This window comes from Ailuropoda melanoleuca, chromosome 1 (genome assembly GCF_002007445.2).
Source record: "Ailuropoda melanoleuca isolate Jingjing chromosome 1, ASM200744v2, whole genome shotgun sequence".
In the NCBI taxonomy this organism is placed as follows: domain Eukaryota; kingdom Metazoa; phylum Chordata; class Mammalia; order Carnivora; family Ursidae; genus Ailuropoda; species Ailuropoda melanoleuca.
The window spans coordinates 70,729,545-70,752,269 of record NC_048218.1 but is presented as its reverse complement, the minus strand read 5'-3'; the positions used below and the strand labels follow the sequence as shown (position 1 = coordinate 70,752,269).

Genomic DNA, 22,725 nt, shown 5'->3' with positions numbered 1-22,725 from the left:
CACGAGTTTTTAATTATGTCCATGACATGTTATATGGCTCGTTCTGTGTCAGCAACTTGGTCTCCTGACGCTTGACGTGTGCATTTGCACACGGATTACCCAGTGTCCTGCTGGGTTTCTTCCCTGAACTCACCATTCCCCTTTCTAAGAGAGATGACACAGATCTTCCACCGCTGGGGCAAACAGACGCTCAAAAACATCGCGGAATCCAAACTCTCCTGCCAGTCACTCTTGTACTGGTAGATCAAACAGGGATGCAGGCGTCGGAGCACCCCGTTTCCCACAGATTTCAGGACTTGACCCTACCCCAGAGCACAGGCACTCGCGTCTGAGTCCTGGGAAGTGGCAGTCCGCGTGGCAGCATCGGACACGCCCCACCCGCCGTGTCCCATTGGTCCCGGTGTCACAACGGCTGATGTGGCGTCCCGAGTTCCCAGTCACTCGGGAAAACAAACTATCGCACCATTCTCTATGCTCCGAGGACCCTGGGCAGCTGCCCATCAGCACGTTGGTGTAGGGACACGCTGGTCCCGATGCCTTCCGTCCCAAGGGCCGGGACCGAGGGAATCTCTTCATAGCGCCCCCCGCGGTGCCTGGTGCCGAGATCCAGCACTGAGCCGTGGCTCGGGCCATCTGACTCGATCTTGAAAGGACTGCATTCTCTTGCCACTCGCTGGCAGATTCTGGCTTAGGGCGTGTGTTCTGGAGAGGGCTGTCTCATGCACCCCAACCTGCTGGCTTTGGGATCCAGCCGGATCAGTTTTATGGCCAACAGAGCAAACAGTTACATGGAGCTGGAGCAAATGGAGTATCTTGGGTCTTTTGATGTAAATCAAAACCAAAATGTGTCTGGTTTTGTTTTGGTAGTGAGGTATCTGGGGGCTGAAGCTGAGGCCAAAGGGACTTGCTTTGCTCAGGGTGCCGGAGTTGTCAGAGGAGCCCCCGTAGAACCCAGGTGTCCCGCGTCCCAGGGGCATCAGCCTCCGTTCCGTATTTGATCACCCATGGACTGTTTGTCCTCTTCAGTGCAAGCGATCGGATCCTCTGCGGGGTAATAGCAGCCTTCTCTCCTGCGCTGCGTTGAGCACAGACCACAGAACGCGGAGTGTCTCGCCCGGCATCTTGTCCTGCTCTTGAGAATTAGCTACGTGAACTAGGACAGATTATTTCCATTTTTGTATTTCAGTTTCCAACTCCAGGAAACAAGGGGATCCAGCAATAGCTTACAATGCCTGCATCAAGAGTCTTGAAATACTCACACCTTTAAACCCAGTGATCTGACTTCTGGGCACGTATTCTGTAAAACTAATCCAAAATGCATAAAAGCTTTGTGCTCAAAAATGTTCACTGCCTCATCATGTGGTTATTCCATATTGTGTTTGAGTAGACTTTTTAATAACATGGGAAAATGCTTCTATTATGTTGAATAAAAAAGAAAGCAATACCTTAAAACAGCATTCAAAATCATAAATAGAGTATGATCTCAATTGTGAAAAAAATTGGTTATAAAAAAAAGAAGGAAAGAAATCAAAATGACAAGGGTTGCTCAGGTGGCAGGCTTATGGATCATTCTTTTCCTTATTCTTTTCTGTGCTTTCCAAAATGATTGCCATCTATGTATTTGTGGCTTTTATAAACAGGAAAAGAAATCCTTAAATCTTTAAGCATCGGAAATGAAACATTTAAAACCTAGCCTGCTTTATGGTCTTCTAAGCATTTTCTTCCATATCTGTTAACTGATTTCATAACAGCCCCAAGAATTAGGTATGGACTTGGCTCTACTTACAGATTAGGATGCTGGGGCAAGGGAGGTGGACAGACTGTTCCAGCTTGTGAGCGGAAGGGCCAGCAAGGGGACTGAGCTCCTGGCTTCAGTGACCCGGTTCCTGCCCTTCATGTGGCCGGCCCCTCCAGCCGAAGGCAGAGGAAGGGCAGACATAGGGAGCACCCACAGAGAGGCGGTCTGGTGTCCGGATGACATGGCCCGGGACTTCTTAAAATAGGGTTGGGTCCCTGAGCTCACAGGGGACCAGGAACTGGGCAGCATGAGCTGGGGGGCGGGGGGGCGGTGGGGAAGAGCATCGCGGACATGCAGACAGGTGGCATACTTCACATTCCAAATTGGTACCACTGAGCAACCCTAGTCGAGAAGATAGTGGCAGGGCCCTAGTCAGGGCTGCCTCTCTCCCGGGGGTGGAGGTGCAGAAAGCCCACCAAAGGTCACTGGTGTTTCCAGGTGCCTTAACACCTGCTTCCTGCACATTCAAACGTGCTCATATAACTATGCGGGCTCCAAAATATGTCGTTGGGTCAATGCGTCTTCTTTCTGCTCCAGAAACCCAAATGAAGCATCTCCATTATCCGTACTTAGCAGGCATTCCCCTCTCTGCCAGGTACAACTGAGAAGTCTTGCTGGGCATTCCTGCACGTCCTTGTAGGAAGAAGCCTATACCTTGTCAGTGCTCGGTTTGGGGGCCAAAGTCCATATAAGACCTTCTTGCCATTGATTCCCCGGAACTCGAATGCTCCATGGTACCACAAATAAATCCTTGAACTATTCCCAAAGACTCTTAACTGTAACAAGGTTATAAAACTAACTATAATATCCATTTTCTTTGCCTTTGGTGGCAAATAGATCTACATAGTAGTATGGTGACATTGATTTGCATTCATTGCAGCAAACATTTATTGAGCACCCACTGTATGAGACAAGGCGGACCTGAAGATTATATGCTTACTTGTCATTAAGTCATTAGTACACGGACAAACAAGGTACTGCTTAATTAATGCGCTCAACAGGCAGTATGGTCCAAAACACACATTCTATAAGGGGAACAAAATAATGACATTTAAAGGAAGAGGTCTGAAACCCTGGTCTGTACAGGTATCTCTTTGTATATGACCAAGAGAAGCTTGTTTAAAAAATGAAAAACATTTCACTCACCGTTTTCCCTTCTTTGCTAGAAGAGACAGCTGTAGCCTCCCAGAGAACAGTCTGTTTCCTGGACGTGTTTCAGAAATGTTCATTTCATCCAGTCTCGGGGTGCAGGGTAAGGGGATTGTTTCTAGGAGACAGTGCCCACTTCCCATAGTGGCATCCAGGAAGGGCTGGGGGTTGTCACCCATTCCCCTCCAGCTCTTTCTCTGACTGCTTTACGGCCAGCCCACAGAAGGCTCCTGCAATCCCCAATTATGCCTGATAGATGGGGAAGCTTAAGTGGCTGCATTTAGGGCTGCAAACATTAGCGGAGGACCCTTGTGCTGCCCAAGGACGAGTGATTCATGTGTTGCAAGGGCTGGAGTGTGCCAGCAGTGGAAAGCTCATTAGGGTTTAATTAAGCACATTCTTTACTGACAGGAAGTGCAGACTGCTGGTGCTCAAGGAGCAAGAGGCTTTCGGGTTTGGGGCTGCGTTTTGAACTCGTTCTCTTTTTCCTGGGAGATCCCAATGTCTCCTTGGTCTTCATGATCCCCTGCGGTGTGCATCCACAGTCACCTCTGCAGATTCCGATTCAGTGGCTCTGGGGCGGCCATCTTCCTTTTGGTCATTGTCCACAGGTGACCCTGAGTTGCTGCAAAGCCTGAGAAACCCTCACTTACGGAGGCCTACGGTTGTCAAGGTGGCAGGCCCGCTCCAGCGCTCCAGGGCCTCAGCCTGTGTAAGCGGCTGCCTCCTGTGCAGCTCTGTCTGGGATGTCTAACCGGCATCTCAGACCCAACAGGTTCCATTCATTCCTTCTTCCAAAATTTACCTCAGGTCAGTCACTTCCGGTAAGGAAAATTCTGCCTTTTGTAAACCAAGTCTGTCTGTCCCGGGATGGAGAAGCCATTTCTCTGATTCATGAGTTTCCCCTTGTTCTTGAGAATTTCTCTCTAACCATCGCTCCCGTCCCACAGTACCCAGGGTGGGGGCCTGTTATTCTCCCTGCATAAACTCATGCCTCTTCTTTTACTTTCCTCCAGCGGAGACAAAGCTGGACTCTGACAAGATTTGGGTCACGAGAGACTCAGTGATACCAAAAAGGAAGTGAACAGAGGTCACAACAAGATACAGGGTGGGCTTTTCTCTTTGAAGCCTGGGGATCCCGCCTCATCCCGGCCTCCCCTTCTGTATCCTGCTGGTGGGCATTATCTCAGCACTTGCCAAGCGGAGGACGTGCCCAGTCGGTCCCCTTGATTCCTCAAGCCTCCATCCAGATGGCTGGAACAAGTTTCTCCTATTATATGCTCTGTCTCTGCTTCTTGTCAGGGTACCCAACTCTTCCCGAATAACTGGCACCGGAAATGACCCTCAGAGGAGACCAAGTCCACTCCCGGGCCATGGTCTTGTAGACTCCAGCAGTGGAATCAAACCAAACTGTGACCTAGTGACGCTGATTTTCACAGCGAATGTGCACCACACCTCTGGCCAGCCCCATTGCCACCTTACAAGCTGTTCTGGCCCTCGTCAGCTCTTGGCAGCATCTAGCAGAAGGCTCCTGTACCATCCTTGATCACAGGCCTCCCCACTATTGTGGGTCCCTGATCCTAATACTATCGATGTTGAAATTTAGGGGTTCTCAAACAATTTGGTCTCAAGACTCTTTTCCACCATTAGAAATTACCAAGGACCCCAAAGAGATTTTATTTGAATTATAACTGCCAATATTTGTGGTGTTAGAAATTAAAACAGAGGGATTTTAAAAATATTTATTTACTAATTCACTTTTAAAATCACAATAATAGACATGTCAATATACGTAACACTTTTTATAAAAAGTAATTATACTTCCCAAAACAAAAAGTATATTGAGGGACACCTGGGTGGCTCAGTCAGTTAAGCGTCTCCCTACGGCTCAGGTCATGGTCTCAGGGTCCTGGGATCGAGCCCCGCCGTTGGGCTTTCTGCTCAGCGGGGAGTCTGCTTCTCCCTCTCTCTCTGACCCTCCTCCCTTCTTGTGCTCTGTCTCAAATAAATAAGAAAAATTTTTTTAAATTTAAAAAGTGTTACTGAGAAGTGTAGCATTGTTTTATAGTTTTGCAAGTTGCTTTAATGTTTCGCTGACAAGTTGAAGCTGGAGTCTCATAGCTGCTTCTGCATTCAGTCTGTTGTGCTATGTTGTTTGGCTGACATGTACGAAGAAAATGTGGCCTTAGCCATACGTATAGTTGAAAAAGGAAGGAGTATTTAAGAGGTTTCTTAGATAATTCTGGGTGTTCTTTTTTCATACTACATCTCAACTCAAGAAGTGGTAGTTTCTTAAAGTTTCTTTACATTGTGGAATCGGAAAGCACATCAATGAACTTTTTGCGTTCTTTTTTTTAAAAGCTGTATTTATTCATTTTAGAGAGAGAGCACAAGTGGAAGGGGCAGAGGGAGAGGGAGAGAGAACCTCAAGCAGACTCCCCACTGAGCTTGGAGCCTGATGCGGGGCTCGATCCCAGACCCTGAGATTATGACCTGAGCCGAAACCAAGAGTCAGACGCCCAACTGACTGTGTCGCTCAGCCCCCTGAACTTTTTGCATTCTTACCTTAAAATCTATTCCTTTATCTTGCACTTTGACTATATCTTTTTCTAACACTGTACCTCAGTTATTTGAAACATATGGCTTCACTGAGTTATATATGTTCTCTAAATATCAACATATTCCATTATCCAATATTTATTTATTTATTTATTTTTTAGATTTTTAAAAAAGATTTTATTTATTTATTTGACAGAGAGAGAGACAGCCAGCAAGAGAAGGAACATAGGCAGGGGGAGTGGGAGAGGAAGAAGCAGGCTCAGTGGAGGAGCCCGATGTGGGGCCTGATCCCTGGACCCTGGGATCATGCCCTGAGCCGAAGGCAGATGCTTAATGACTGAGCCACCCAGGCGCCCCTCATTATCCAATATTTAAGCATCATACTCGTTAATATCACCATTGCACTATCATTGGCCAAGCCACTGAATACCGGTGAGCTGTCAAGCTCACAGTGGCAGATGCAGTTTTTCCAAAATTCTAATTCTCACCTGGAAGCTTGGATTTTGTGATTGGTAATGAATACTTCCATTGTTTTCCATGAAGATCCATTTTTGGAAAAGTAGCTGCCAAAACCCAAGTCTGAATAACCAGAGTTTGTCTGTCAGTTGTTTCTTTCACATAAAAACATGTTGTCTGAAAGAGTGATTAGTACAGGTCTCTGTACTCAGTCGCACAACTGGCTCTTCCTGGAGACGGCGTGGTTCTTCCGAACGTGGCAGAAGTGGTTACTGCACGTACCGGTTCATCACACACAACGTTAAAACAGTGTGTTACTCAAGGGTTGAGATTTAATCGGGTTAATAACTTTCTCGTTTCATCACAGACCATCAGACCATCTTAAGTGAAACCAGTTTTTAAAAAAAAGTTTTTTTTACTGTAAGTGCATAAGAGTGAAGAATCTAACGATTACGAATACAGAGTAGTGCTGTTATCTCGACTTGTGTTAAAGGACCAGCAGTTTTACTCACTGTTGTTTTTGTACCGTCCCTGCCTAAAAAAAAAAAAGTCAACAGAGAGAGGAAAGGCAATGAACGTCTTTATACCGTTATGAAAATAGTTCTGACCTCATGGCACCCCTGAAAGGGTCTTGCTGACCCCAGGGATCCCTGGTACACACATTGAGAACAGCAGAACTAACTCACCGACTCTCAGGGGTCTCTACTTTCTACAGGCTTGAGACTGGCTAGACCAGAAGTAGCATTTTGTGAACTTCAATCTTCCTCCTATTCTTCTGCGGGAAGGCAAAGATGATTTCTAGGGAAGACCAGCCGCGAGCCTGAGTCCCGTCTATGGGGAGAACTTCATGAGCTGCCAGCAAGCCTAGCTGGGATCGAAGCATCTTGGGGAGGCTGCTGGCGGCAAGGTTGACATCAGCTGGGCAGCAGACACCCCCAGGGCACCCGAGGTTTAAGCAGCTCTTGTGCAAAGTCTGCTGCGCTGTGCTTGAATTCCGAAGCTGTGCGAGCTGCCAGTTCCAGCAATGACCTCATGACAAACGACAGAGAGAGCGAGGCAGACGTCCTCCAAGGAGATCATCAGGTTTAGAGTGACTTCCCAATCACACTGCACAACCGCACCCTGAGGCTTGCGGGGAGGAAGTGTGATTTGGGTTTTGCAGAGGGCGCAATGGCATTTAGAGATGGAAAGGGAATGGGTGCTAGCTGTAGAGTGGTGAACAGTTGTGAACTAGCTTCATGGATTCAGAGACTTCTAGGGCCAGAGGAGAAGTCAGAGATCTTCCAGACAAACTGAACTGGAAACAGTGGAAAGGTGGTTCAAGATTCATGGGCTGGCACAGCTCAGGAACCCCCCAGGCAGCCAAGCTGCTCCCTGTCCCACCCCATAGAGGTAGCTCCATGCCCCTGTCTCACATCGTCATGTGTAAGGGTTGGAATGGGCCCTGGATAGTCCCATTTTACAGTTGGAGAAACGGAGGTCCTGAGAGGAAAAGCAGTTTACCTACAGTCACCCAGCGGCTAGCCTGGACTACGATCTCAGTCTTCTGATTTCTGTTGCAAGTGCTTCTCCATGATTCCCTTTTCCTGGTCTGTCCAGTGTTTGAGTCAGTCCCATTAGCCATGAAGCCAGGTCTGGTGCTGATGCTATTGATACCCAAGACTTTGGCAAATAAAAGCAGATGTCTTACCACAAAGCCGACTGAGGACTTCTTATTTGCTATATAATCGGGGCTTTGTTTTCTGCCGGTCTGGATTCACAATTTCAAAAAGATGCTTGTGCATGTTTCAATTCTGTCCCGTAAGACCTTCAATTGCCCAGTTGTCCCCATTAGTTCAGGCCCTCAGTATCTGTCCTTGGGTTATTTGCTCTGGCCTGTATCATTGCCTGAGCAGTCTGCCACAAACTCAGCTTAAGCATGTCCTCTGCTGACATCTTCAGTGGCTAACCTTACCTACTGATCCCCTTCTGTTGGCACTGCCGCTCTCTGCACTGGCTGCAGACGGCTTTCCAGCTCTTAGTGATTCCATATCTTTATTCCTTAGGCACCGAATATCCCCCACCCAGCCAGCCTCTCATAGTCTTCTGCACAAACCCTGAGCTTCCCTAAGGCACTATGTTTGCTTAGACTGTTCCCTTGGCTTAGAATGCGCTCCTTTCTCTTCCAGGCCTGCAGACATGCTACTCATCCCTCTATCCCAAAGGTCATCTTCTTTATGAAGACTTCTTAGTCAATCCATTCAATGCCTCCGAGTTCTTTGTGGTGTCTCTCTTGTCTCACCTACTGTGTCCTGCATTGTTTTACAACTATTGGGTCCCATGTCCTATGTCTCCATTGACCATGGTTGGAGGGCAGGGACCTCATCTTTTCCAACTTGGTAATTGCTGCTGCCTGTGCAGCCGTCTGTATAAAAAGTCTTTGTTAAATGAGTACATTCTTCACACTACTGTTATTGCAAGGGATTCTCTGAATTGTCAAGGTTAATATGAATAATTAAGGCTGATTATTAACCTCTGTATTATTAAGGCTAGTTCAGTCTCTGACTGCCTGTCCACAAACCAGTGACCTAGCCCTAACAGTTCCATCTCCCCCAGAAGTATTTTCTTCTGGAACTTAAGACTGATTGTTAGAGAAAGCCCCCTGGGGGGAGCAAGACCTAGAAGCATGGATCAGTCTCCCACATTTGCAGTTGACCTGAAGAACGCTCTGAGGCGGAGCTGTATAGAGGCAAGTGGTGAAGGGTTGGAGGTGGGGGCCAACAAACAGTTGCCCCCAAACTGGCCTAAGTTGTTGCAGATACTAAAGAAACGGATTCATTCTCTAAAAACAGCAAGTGTTTTTGTAAGTGGGCAGGCGTTCATTCCCATCCAGCCTTTTGGTTTTCCTGTGCCCTGTGAGTCTGGAATAACCAGCCAACTGGCCGCGGATACCTGTGATGCTGTCTGGAACTGAATGCTATTGCTTCTCATGGTTTGTACTTGAAAAAATGGTAATCAACCAGTCCTTTCACTATCCTGAGTAGACTTTTGCCTTTCCTACCACAAGTGGTACACAGGACTGGATTATCCTGCATCTTGCCATGTGAGTCAATAAGGGCTCTGTGAGCTCACCCTGGGCTAGACCATGCAGGGGCTGCCAAGGCAGGATTCCCACCCTCTCAGAGCATATGGTGTCAGAAGGGCAGAATGCAGGAGGTGAAAGCAACCTGGGGGGCACCTGGCCTGACCCCTTCTTTCACAGACCTGGCATCTGGCTGGAGCAAGACAGGCAACATACAGACAACTTTGCAGAGTTGTGCATGAGCAGGGGACAGATGGACAGTCACTGTTGGTCTTAGAAGTAGGACTGCAGGGGGCAGGCCCCTGGATCCAGAGCCTTTGATTTTTTGGCCTAGAAGGGCCCTGGCACATGGCTACAGAGTGTGTGCCCTGCACAAAGCTACCAACTGAATGGGGCAAGCAGGGGCTGGAGTCTAGCCCACACTCCATTTACCGTGGTCTGCCCCGTGGCATGGAACTGCATCTGCCCCTCCATAGGAAGGGCCATCTTTCCTATTAAACATAAAGGCACCTTCTGCCTGACAAGTTTAGTGCCAGTAGGGCTGCTGCTACCCAAGGCATGCCTTTTCTTATTGGTCCTGTCACAGGGGCCAGATTTTCCAAATCACACAAAGGTGTGCTAGAGGACAGTGATGGCCCAACTAACCTTTCCCTAACTCTTTGACCACCTCTCACCTTCCCCTTGTATAGATCCTCCATTAGGCCCAAACTTATAGTCCAGAAATGTAGCAGTCACTCCTTTTTCTGGGTCTGAAGGCCCCTAGCACAACTGTGTGCATGGCACATCCCTATAAGTACTGTACTTCCCTATAAGTCAACGGGTCTAGTGACCTTTGTTTCCACAGCTCCTAGGAGTACCTGAAATGCATGAGTGAATGAAGGAGACAGTTGGTTAGTTGCCATGTCAATCTGACCTCTGTACTGTCCCCCTAGTAGTATCTCATCCACACTCCCATTCTCCCACCTCCATGCTATCCTTTCACTCCTTATTGATGTCCTATTCTTCTTTACTACTCACCCCAAGGTCTGCTTTCTTGTGAGGCCTTCCCCAAAGGACTGAGGCCACAGATTTCCCCTCCTGCTCTCTGGTACCACAAATGTGTGATGGAGATACTAGGAATAGCCAACACTCCTGAGGCCCTAATATGTGTCAGACTCTGTGGGCAGGATTCCATTTAGTTCTCCCAACACCTATGAGATTGTTAGTTATCCATTGCCGTGTGACAGATTACTGCAAAGACAGCAACTTGAAAGAATATACATGTATCATCCCACAGGTTCCATGGGTTGGAGTCTGGGCTCAGCTCAGCCGGGTCTTCTGCTCAAGGTCTCACAAGGCTGCATTCGAGGTGTCAGCCAGGCTGTATGCTGGTCTGGAGGCTCGACTGGGGAAGAATCCATTTCCAAGCTCACTCTGGATGGTGGGATTCATTTCCTTGCAGTTTGTGGGGCCGAGGTTCCTGATTTCCTGCTGTCTGTCAGCTGGAAGCCTCCCTCAGCTCCCTGAGACTGGCACAGCTTCTGTCCTTAGTCTAGGCTGCCTCTTATGGTGAGATACTTTTGTCAGTTGGCTCCATTTTTCTCTCCCTGAAGCAAGCCTGTCTTGATTAATTGATGTCAGTGAATTGCTGGGCGAGGCCTTTGCCGTAGTAACTCTGAAGGGCTGTGAGTTGCTTTGTCATGCTGCCACTCGTACAACCTCTGCATCTGACAGAGCCTACGTGAGACAATGGTGTTCACAATGACTGTGATGATGGCAGAGGAGGGAGGCCTTTCTGCCAAGGAAGGGAAGGGAAGCCCAGACTGCAGGGAGAGGGCTCTGGCCGGGTGCTGGCTCTGTAGGGCAGAAGGGGAAGAAAGGATGCAGAGATGGCATAGGGGCACAGGAAGCCCAGAAGCTCTTCAGCTACCTTTGGGACCACAGTGACAAAAGCCTGCCTTCCCTCCCTGGGGCAGAGTGAGAGAGCGGGGCCAGCTGTGCACTCACAGTCACCCTGATGCCATCTGCCAGTGTGCCCGCTGTCCTTTCATTTCCCTCTTTTACCGTAAGACAACACTTGTCATCTGATTTCTCTTGTCCTTCTGGATTGGGTTGGTGAGGATTTTCTTACCCAGGTTCTGCTGATGAGGGGACTTCTCCTCTCACACATTCAAATACTATGAAGGCTTTTGCCTCCGAGATCATCTTTCCATTTTCCTCTCCTGTTATAATTTTTTCTTTCTGATTTGAAGCTCCCATTGTGGAAGTTGTTTATCTGGCTAATTGTATCTTCTCCCATTACTTGACTTCCAAAATTTCATCATGCAATGATCTTTTCCCCAAGATTTCTGGTAGGCAGAAAATCCTAGTTTAAAATAACAACCCACCTCACTTAATGTAATTATTATCCACTCAGTACATGATTTATTTTCCTGAGCTAAGAGCTCAATTTTATTTACTTTATCAGTCCAGGAACCAGAAAGGCAGGACTGTAATCCCAGCTACCTAGAATGGATGGGAAAAATCAGGCCTTGTGAAACCTTTTCTTACCTGCTCTAGGGGTGGGCACAGAGTTAGCATTACTCAGTTAATACTTGTTGCAGTTATTCTATTCCTCATTTTCCCAAGTTTTACATCATGTCACTTTTCTTCCTGATTTGAACAAATAAAGAAGCACTTGCCCAAACTTGAAGTGCAGGAATCACTTTTGATCTTGCCCTCTCCCCAACCTGCATGTATGACCAACCCCAGTCACGCCCATTCTAGCTTCAAAACATCTCCCTGGTCTACTTGCATCCAGGCCCCCTCCCTTGTCTTCTCTTCTCTGAACAACTGCAACCATCTCCCTGTTCTTGCTCCCTCCGCCCTTGCCTCTTCCAATCTGTTCCTCCCAGAGCAGCCAGATGCTGAAAAACCTAAACCCCATGATGCCTCTACCCTGAGTAAAACCCACTGGTGATTTTCCAGTGCCCTTAAAATGTAATCCAAGCTTTTTTCTGCAGTCCACAGGCCCTGTACCATCTGACCCCTCCTCCTTCTCTTTCATCTCCTGTCCCTCCTTTCTCCATGCTCTTGGCACACTGTTCTCTCCCTTTGATTCCTCCCAATGCCAAATTCTTCTCTGCTTTCGGTCACTGCCAATGCTGTTCCCTTGCCTGCATGGCCTTCCCCAAACTCTTCACATGACTGAATCCTTCTCATCTTTTAGGTATCCGCTTAAATGTAACTTTCCCCAAGAAGACATCCAATCCAAAGTGGGCCTTTCCTGTTATTCTGCTTTATGTCTATTGATTTCTTTAAAAAATAGCATTTGCTGTTTTATTCATCTGTAGTCTCCTTTCCTCTCTAGACGATAAGCTCCATGAGAGCAAGGACCATACAGGTTTTGTCCACTACTGTACAACCAGCTCTCAGCTTAGTAGCGGACTCATGGCAGACATTAAAGTTCATTAAATAGAGTTTTAACAAAGGATGAATGAATGCATGAATGAAGGAGGCTTCCTTGAATCCTCCCCACCTGTGCCTTTTCAACCAAGATAATGTCCCTTTTAAATACTGTAAGGACTCCCTCCCTCCTTGCCTAACTCTATTCTTTCCATTTGTACTTATTTGTGGGGAACTTTCCATGAGTCCACACTATTTTCCCACCACAGTAACATCTCTATCTGAAGGTTATCGCCCCACGCCCTTTTCTATTCAGAACTCAACTGACAAGCCAGAAAGAAGCAAAAAATCCTCTGCAATAAACCCCAAACTCTGGTATTCCAGCTTTTAGGGTTCTCATTCAGATTTTTAATATTTTCCCACACTTCTGCTAGGCAGAAAGATCTGTTCTCCAAACCTGCTGCTAATTAGATGTTATTTCTTTTGTTGGTGGGAGAAGGTGCTGCTGAAACCCATTAAGTGACAGGTCTCAAGAAAGGAATTTAAATCAAACCCCAAATAGACATAGAGTTCTTATTTTTAATACATTCATTAATCAGAGTGTCAGCCCTGTGAGCAGTCATGGGCGCGCATGAGCGCGCGCGTGCACACACACACACACACCCTGCTTCCTGTGGCTCACTCACCCACAGCCACCATTAGACACAGTGTGTCTCTTTCTAGGGGAGGCATGCAGTACACTTTCCTTGGTGTCTTGCTAGGAGCCTAATGGATGCCCAAAGGGGTCCATTTCAGGGGATCTTCTTTAGAGGATGTAGGCACTCAGGGAACCTAGGATTCCTTTAGCTCTTCTTGGATTGCTTGTCCAGAATCCTGGAAGTGACCCCAATGGCTCACAGATGACTCCCTTCAGCGCTGAGGGACTCTGTCCAGCATACTTTGTCCTGTCAGAACACATACCCGCACCCACCCCTCCAAGGACACTTGCACAAGTTCCAGAAGGCCGAAGGCAGTATTTGACCTTATTGAACTTTATAAGTATGGAGTAAATACTCTGTTAAGTAATTGTTCATTATTTACTCATCATTGGTGCCCCTTTGTGCCAGGCAAGCAACATGCTGGGAGTACAGACATCAGCGGGACGGTCGATTGTGGCACTCAGAGTACCACTCGTGTGCTGTTTCTAAGACTTGCCTATCGGGTGGGTGCCCTTAGGGATCCTTAACCTCAGCTCTGTCGTGTTCTTATCATTTGTTTACAATATGTTCACCTATCTCAAAAACACCCTGCCCTGATTTAGAGATATCTTGCTACATTATTTGTGTTTCTGGCTCAACTAGAACCGCCTGCCAGGCTCCTCCTCCTTCATCTCTGCACCCCACATCTGACAGAGGAGGTGCCGATCTAGCTTCAGGCTTGTCCTCCAGGCCACCACAGGATCTCTTCAGGATGGGAGGCAGACCACCATTAGTGACTCATTCTCTAGGAGTTGTCTTGGCCATAGATCCCTGAGGGAAAATGTATATAGATATGATATATACATATAAGATATATACATAAAATTTGTATATATGTCTGGCTTGCTCTATATATACCTGGAGCTCTCCCGCATCTGTTGCAACCTCATTGCTAGATATCTCCATGAAAGATTCTCGATGAGTGCTCTGGGAGCTGACCTGATGATGCAGATGTTGAGGCATGTAAAATCCCAATGGTCCAANTCTGGCTTGCTCTATATATACCTGGAGCTCTCCCGCATCTGTTGCAACCTCATTGCTAGATATCTCCATGAAGGATTCTCGATGAGTGCTCTGGGAGCTGACCTGATGACGCAGATGTTGAGGCATGTAAAATCCCAAGGGCCAAAGGCCTGAAGGGCATGAGACCAGGCCATCAGAGGTAGCCAGAGCCATATCAGCAAGGTGGCTTACACATTTTTCAGTGTTAGGTTTCTAGGTGAACCAGTAAGCCTATCTTACTAATGAATGAATTTTAAATTTCATGGGCAAGAAATTATGGGGCTTCTCTCATAAATATGGACTTCCAATAATTCACAAAGGCATTTTGACTCTTTCTTTTAATATCTGCTGGTTACATCTACTTCTCTCCACTCCCCTGCCACCATCACCCCTGTCCAGACACTGCAGGGCTCCTCAGCCAGTTTGCCTGGCTTTCCTCTGAGTCCTTAGAATTCATTTTGCCCACATGCAGAGCCATCTTTTATTTATTTATTTATTTTTTTGTTTTTTAAATTTTTTATAATAATATTTTTTTATTATGTTATGTTAGTCACCATACAGTACATCCCTGGTTTCTGATGTAAAGTTCGATGATTCATTANTTCATTAGTTGCGTATAACACCCAGTGCACCATGCAATACGTGCCCTCCTTACTACCCATCACCAGCCTATCCCATTCCCCCACCCCCCTCCCCTCTGAAGCCCTCAGTTCATTTCTCAGAGTCCATAGTCTCTCATGTTTCATTCCTCCTTCTGATTATCCCCCTTTCTTTATCCCTTTCTTCTCCTACCAATCTTCCTAGTTCTTATGTTCCATAGAGGAGAGAAACCATATGATAATTGTCTTTCTCTGATTGACTTATTTCACTTAGCATTATCTCTTCCAGTGCCTTCCATGATGCAGCAAATGTTGAGAAATCGTTCTTTCTGATAGCTGAGTAATATTCCATTGTATATATGGACCACATCTTCTTAATCGAGTCATCTGTTGAAGGGCATCTCGGCTCCTTCCACAATTTAGCTATTGTGGACAACGCTGCTATGAACTTTGGGGTGCATATGGCCCTTCTCTTCACTATGTCTGTATCTTTGGGGTAGATACCCAGTAGTGCAATGGCAGGGTCATAGGGTAGCTCAATTTTTAACTTTTTAAGGGACCTCCACACTGTTTTCCAGAGTGGCTGTACCAACTTGCATTCCCACCAACAATGTAGGAGGGATCCCCTTTCTCCACATCCTCTCCAACAATTGTTGTTTCTTGCCTTGTCTATCTTTGCCATTCTAACTGGCGTAAGGTGGTATCTCAGTGTGGTTTTGATTTGAATTTCCCTGATGGCTAATGATTTTGAACATTTTTTCATGTGTCTGTTAGCCATTTGTATGTCTTCATTGGAAAAGTGTCTGTTCATATCTTCTGCCCATTTTATGATTTGTTTATTTGTTTCTCATGTATTGAGTTTGAGAAGTTCTTTGTAGATCTTGGATACCAGTCTTTTATCTGTACTGTCATTTGCAAATATATTCTCCCATTCCGTGGGCTGCCTCTTAGTTTTTTTGACTGTTTCCTTGCAGTGCCATCTTTTGAACCACAGATCTGATGGGTCACCATTGCCCCTCCATGGCTTCCCTAGACCTCAGGATAAAAAAAAGCCAAACCTCTTTAACACGGTTCACAGAATCCTCCCAACTTGACCCTGTTGACCTCTAGCTACATCAGTAATCCTTAGCACTCATTCCCGTATACTAATGCTCCAACTACTCATATCTCATGCTTACTCTTGCTTCACATCTCTGAACATGCTGCACTTGTGCCTGGAGATCCCTGCCCTCCCCCCAACCCTGAATTCCTAGTCAATCTTGAAGACCCTGTTCAGACACCCTGTAAGGGTACTGGGGCAGAACACTCAATGCCTTTCACCACTATCAACTCCTTTTCCCTGCTATTGTGCTTAAAGCCTTCTGGTATCCTTCTGCTGGTTCATTGCCATAGTGGATTCTAATCGCCTGCTCAATTTTTTTGTTCCCCTTACTGGAATGGAAGAACTTTGAGACCCAGATTCCCTCCTATTCATTATTGAATCCCCAGTTGCTAGCACTGTTCCCGGCTTATAGGAAGGAAGAAGTTAATAAGTGCTGAATTAATTCATTCATGAATCAATTTGCTGGGAGAGAGAAATCTCAGGTCTTGATGTCAGGGATGATCTTAATAAAGCAGGTGATATAGTAAGAAAAAACCTTGGCAGGAAGTCACGAGTGCTGAGTTCTTTGTAAACTTGGGCAAGCTACTTCTTTCTGTATAGACCTTCAGTTTTCCCACATATAAAATCCTGGAATCCAAATCTCTGTGGTCCTTTTCAACCTTTTGTGGTCCATGGTGCTGCATCAAACATGTTTTCTTTGAGAATGAGTCTTATTCCTCTGTGTTGCCTGTAAGAGATGTCCAAAGACCTTCATGCCCAGAAGGATCCTCTTAAAATCCATAAATAGCATTAAGGACAAAATTAGAAACAAGGGCTGCTTTGGTCACAACAGGACTTCGTCTTCAGAGCCCCATTGTCTCTTGCTGACTTCTCCCAGGGATTGGGGAGCTCCTGCCTTTATCTCCACCTAATTGGTATCCTGAGGCTTTTCAGTGAAGGCTCCACCATCTTTTCCCTGCCAAGCTGATAAATTTGGTGAATTCCAAAGATTGGGGTGAAAGTACAGCTTGAATCTGGGCCTTAAAAGAGTTGAAACAGGCGCCAGATGCCAAGAATGAGCATAAAGTGTCTAGAAATTAAGTGTAAGCCTCCGGAGCTCCAGGCCTGGGGCCACAGAATTCTGGGCTGCCATGGAGGACAGTGGTTGGAAGGCTCAAAATTACTGCAAGGGGTCTACAAATCCATTTATGAATCAAGCATTGTCTCTGAGTAAATGAGGGCTATGTTTTGCAAATATACATCTTTTTTCAAGTGTACAACAGAGCTGCGACTGTGACTAACAAAATAAACATTCATTTAAAAGTAGCTCTAAATTCATACCAGGCGTCACGCGCTTTCTTTGCTCAGCGTACGCCACAAGGGACACTACTATGCCGTGACTCTCAGTTGCAGGAATGCCAGCTCCAGGAAAGACGAATCTGTGACTGTCACTGCATTGCCCGCTCCTCATTCAAGACCAGCTCGTGCTAGGTGCTTAATAGATAGTTGCCAGCACTCAGGGAAATTATTTTTTTCTTGAGAAAGGCTTATATTTAAAAAAGGTTAAGAACCACTGGCTACTCACGGTAGTTAATCAAACAATCTTTTTGTGGTTTGCATAGCAGTTGGCAACTTAAAAAAAAAAAGAATCGCTTTCACATAAATCATGGCATTTGGTTTGCAGTGATTTGCAAATCATGACCTTGCAAGGGATGCGAAGTCAGAGGCTAGGAGGCTGCTTATGGTGGGCTGCAAGCAAGAAGTGGTGGGACTGGTCTTCAGCTGGAGGCCTAGGGATGACAGCATCTCTCTTCTGTCTGTCTGGTGGCTGGAATGGCTCTGAGGCGTGACATGTAGGTACAGACCTTCTTGCATTTAAAAAGGTAAACGAGCTGGGAGGTTGCCTGAGAAATTGCTGGCCAGAAGCTCTCTTCTTGTATCTCTGTGATTCCCCCCTTTTCTGCCATTAAATAGAAATATAACGAGACAAAATGAAGGTTAATCTCTGTTAAGTAATTAAAGTATGTATTTTGGGGTATTTTGATTGAGGTGCAAGGCTTAAGGATGGTGAGAGATGATTGAGATCTGAAACCCAAAGCAAACTGCCATCAGAATACTGATTAAATAGAAAAAGATACATTCAGATAATGGATTTGGGTGCAGTAGTTAAAATGATACAGATTTAAATTTATGGATATGATTGACTATTTAAAGCAAGTGAAAAGACAGCCTATCCTGTGCAGTGTTTTCCCATTTGTGTAACATTGTTCATGTTCTTACGAATGCAAAGACATACCCGGGATAAATGACAGTCGCCAAATATGAAACAGCTCCGCACAGCAGGATTTCACGTGGCTTTGCCTATCCTACATCTGTATGCTCCGAGCATGCGCGGTAGCACGTTCTCTGAGTCCACTTGCATTGCTGATCCCAGAAAGGATGATGCAGCCCCGTGGGCGGTAGTTCTTATTAGTCTTTCCTCACACGACATCCGAAGCCGACTGGACATCTCACTTCTCTTGATTAATCAGGGACCGAGGCGTGACTGACCGGGTGGTGAGCTGTGGTGGGAACAGAAGGGAGAGGGCCACCCCTGGATGGCTCGGTCCCAGTGCTAACTGCCCACCAGGCTCTCCCAGGAGCAGCAGGACCAGCCAGCATGTGAGCCCAGAGTCTGTCCCACCCGCATCTTCCCTGGAGGCCATACTTTGGGCTCTCTGCATTTGCTTCCCAGTCCCTGAGAGGTACCCACAAGGTGAGGCAGATGGACACGTTTGTCCCCTCTCAGCCTGCCAGGTAGGTGTCCCCGGGTCTGTGTCCTTGGCCTTCTCCCCCCACGAAGAGAGCCTCCCATGAAGCCTTACGCTGACCAGGTACAAGGGATGTGGAGTCTCAGGGCCCTGGTGTGTCTTGAGGGCTCGCCAGGTGTGAGAAGTTGGGGTCACTTTTCTCTCTGAGCCTCAGTTTCTTCACCTGTAAAATTAGAATCATAATGCTGCTTCATATGCGGAGCAAGTGAGGTGATGTCTCTGGAAACACTTTGTGGGCTCCACAGCAGTCCGTAGTCGGGAGGTGGGCAAGACTGAGGGGGCTTTAGAGTTAGACGTGGCTCCCACGTACTGCCTGGGGACTCGGGGTGGGTTGGGGACCCTGCACGGCCTCCCCTTCTGACTTGAAAAATGGGGTACTCTGCTCTTTGCCCAGCCATCCGGCCCGAAGCCCCCCAGGCAGAATAGTGATCTGTGTAGTCTCCAGAGAACCGAGGGTCAAATTAAACTTTCTCATGAGCGATTATTCAGATGTTGTGGGGGTGGGGGATGCCCTGTGGCTGGAACCCAGCTGCCCCCACTTTGTTTTTATTTTTACACCCCTGAAGTCCAAAACCAGCTGTCTGAATCACTTGCAAACAGAGACAAAACAAGTTTCATGCGTCACAGGAGGCCATGGGCTCCAGCCCCGCCTCAGGATGGTGCGCTAAAAATAGCCTCCCGGAGCTATTTTTAAGGTCCTACGGGCTGTCAACCACAGGCCAAGAGAGCAGAACTCCCCACTGCGTGCACGTGAAGGGCACCACGCTAATCGCTAGTGGGCCTTTGGGTCAGTTCAGGAGCTGGACTGAAACCCCCACGTCCTCCTCTCTGACCACAGGGATTTGTCACCGTGCAAAGGGCACAGGGCAAATGCAGATGTGCGCTCCCCGGGGGCCCTGCCAGGCAGACGGGGCCACCATTACATCAGCGGCGTGCCACCTTTCCCCACCGGGTGTCTTGTGAGCTGCTGGCACAGAGGGCCTTGCCAAGCGAGGACACTGGATACCTGGCGCTCACGTTGGCACAGTCGTTTATGATTTTATGATTCACCTCCATTACCTTCTCTCGTCCCCGTGGCATTCCTGCTAAATGGCTATTACTATCCCCATTGTAGAGATCAGGAGAGTAAAGGACTGTCTGTGCTCTTACAACACCCCTCTTAGACTATAGAATACAAAACAAATCCTCTACTATGTCTAGAGGTGGGATGACCTTGGGCGTCCTGCCTTGGGCTCAGCTTCCTTCCTCTCAGCCTCCTACCCAGTGGCCACGCGCACGCTCCCCTGTAGTCCGCCCTCTCACCTTTCCTTCATTCATTCGACAAACACTTCCTGAGCACCCACTCTGGCCAAGGTCCCACCGTGCTAGGTCATCCCCGCCCTGGGGAGGTGGTGGTGACCGGACATACCTCCATGGTGCATGGTGGACACAGGGTGGTGGGAGAAGTCACCAAAAGCCTCGGGATGGGGGTGCTCCATGTGGGGTTCTGGAGGCCGAGCACGACATAGAAGAGGCGGGGTGCAGACAGAGGGGAGCAGCCTGGGCCAGGCAGGAGATGCAGGAGATGCAGGAGAGCAGGGAACACGGGAGATCCGAAAGCAGGGCAGAGAAGGTGCGGGCAGGAGGCAGGGCCCACGAGGCTGGACCACGAGCAGGGCCCGAGCAGGAGGTGCAGGGGCGGTCTGAAGGGCCTGAGCAGGACCTTTCGGCAGAGAATTGCATCATCCCATGTGCGTGTAGAAGCAACCCTCTGCCTGCTGTACGGGGCCCTGGAGGGCGGGGCCAGGTGGGAGGTCGTTCAATAGCTCAGGTGAGGCAGGCTTGGGGTCTGGAGTGGGGTAGGCAGGGTCAGAGAGGATGAAAAAGAAAGATCCAATTCTAGAAGATCCAATTCTAGAAGTACTTAAAGAAATTAAATGGTAAGCGAAAAATGAGTCACAGGGCTTAGTGGCCAGTGGGATGTATGGGGGCAGGGGAAGCGTGTGAGGCAAGCCCAGGGCTCAGCCCTGGGCGACCGGGAGCAGGCCGATGCCATTTGGCAAGCCGGGGACAGGGAAGAGAAGCAGGAGGAGGGAGAGGCGGGCTTGTTTTGAATTGGTTATGGGGAGTTGCCAGTTGGATATCCCAGTAGCTGTAAGAAGCAGGAAGTCACATACACAATTGGGAGCTCAGAGGAGAAATCGGGCTTGGACAGAACAGTTGGGAAGGGGGAGGGGAGTCGAGGAACCCTGTAGGGCAGCGAGTCTCAACCTCTCACTCTCATCCTAATCAAGGGGGCAGATTTATCTTTATTTATTTATTTTTAAGATTTTATTTATTTATTTGACAGAGAGAGAGAGGCAGGGAGAGAGGGAACACAAGCAGGGGGAGTGGGAGAGGGAGAAGCAGACTCCTATCGGAGAAGCCTGATATGGGGCTCCATTCCAGAACACCGGGATCATGCCCTGAGCCGAAGGCAGACGCTTAACGACTGAGCCACCCAGGTGCCCCTCAAGTGGGCAGCTTTAAAAAAAGGATCTGAGCCCCATCCTCAGAAATTCTGATTCAATTATTGCATGATGGGCCTCGGTTTCAGTAGATTTCAAGTTCCCAGGTGTTCCTCCTGATGAATAGCCAGGGTTGGGCAACAGGGCGGTGGAGAGGTGAGGGTGAGCTGGGGATGGCCATACAGATGGTAGGTGGGCAGACACCAACACGGCAGGGCTAGGGAGGATGGAGAGCTCGAAATCAGCCTGGCCTCCAGGGAGCAGGACGCCTGCATTCTGTCCAGAGCCAGAGCCGGGCTGGTGCTGAGCAGGAGACCCTGTGAACGTGTCAGATGCTCTGGAGGGGCCAGGCGGTGTGAAGGTGCAGGGTGTCTAAGGGCTGCCCTAGACCAGGGCAGATGTGGGGTGGGGGTGGGGCTTGCGGAAGCAGATGGGCCCAGGCTCTCGGACAAGTAAGGGGGGAAGTAAAGACCATAGAAGGTAGGCAAGTGTATTCAGAGGGAACCAGAGGGAACTGGGGGAAACAGAAGGAAATGGAGGGAAACAAAAAGAGTGTGGAGGCATGATCAGACAGACTTGGGGCAGCCTGTCCCAGGGGTAAAGAGGCAGGAAGACAAGCTGACACCACCCTGAATGACGGGGGCGGGGAGGGGGAGTTAACGGGGAGCAAGAGGGGGTCCCAGGAAGCCAAGGGGCTGGGGTTCAGAGCCCAGTGGAGAGATCAGCCCTAGGAGAAGGGATGTTGCCCAATCTGGGGCAGCAAGGACTGGAGATGGTGTCACCTGCCTTCCTAGAGCCCAACACCTGTCCCGGCCCCAGAAAGGTGAATTAACAGTGGGCAGACACCACTGCTTCGTTCCTCCCCACCGGCCCTCCTCTAGCCCTTCGTTCTCGTGCTCCCCTCCCACGTCCTTCTCCCCCTACTCTAGCAGGAGGTGCCAGGCAGCGCCTTGGTGCGGCTAGCTCCCACACACTTCTGCCCAGTCCTTTCCCCCAGAATGTTTTTACCAAATGTTAAGGAGACTGTGAATGCCTTGAAAGAAGTTACTCAAAGTTTGCCTGAAATACTTGGTTCTAAACATATGGTCAGTCCCTACTGGACATTTGTTGTGCAAATTCATGCATAGACACATGCATAAACATAAAGCCTCGACAGAGACATATTTATAATTATATATACATACATATATAAATATATATACTTATGTGTGTGTGTATATATGTGTCCATATATATGTGTATATATGTGTCTGTCTGTGTGTGTGTATATATATGTATCAGTGCCTAATCATACCTGCTCACCTCAAGGTAGACACCTATACCCGCCTATACCCACGCGGGGCACACGTGTGTTCACCAAGATCTCCCTGCAGGACCGTTTCTGCCACTTGCAGTGACACTCCCACGTCCCGGCAAGAAGCCCCCACGGACACAGGCCGGCACATCGGCGTGTCCTGGTCACACCTGCTCCAGTTTAGGAAACACTGCCAGTCACTTCTGAATTTCGGAATGCAAGCCCGTCTGACATGCAGCTATAGGCAGGAAATTTGCCATCGCATGATGGAATTTATGCTTCACGAGGTCAGATTGTGTTTGAACAGGAAACGGCTTCTAGGAAGATAAC

General features: G+C 48.1%; 1 long non-coding RNA gene across 2 annotated transcripts; it reads right to left on the bottom strand.

Moving 5' to 3' along the window:
- Nucleotides 1-18,184: 18,184 nt before the first annotated feature.
- LOC117803325 lies at nt 18,185-22,482 on the bottom strand. 2 transcript variants are annotated; one of them, XR_004627055.1, is made up of 3 exons: nt 22,404-22,482; nt 18,558-18,778; nt 18,185-18,366 (listed from the first exon to the last, which is right to left on the bottom strand). It is a non-coding gene; the product is annotated as an uncharacterized LOC117803325 (long non-coding RNA). The 2 variants fall into 2 exon arrangements; XR_004627035.1 differs by lacking the exon at nt 22,404-22,482 and adding an exon at nt 20,024-20,289.
- Nucleotides 22,483-22,725: the final 243 nt, after the last annotated feature.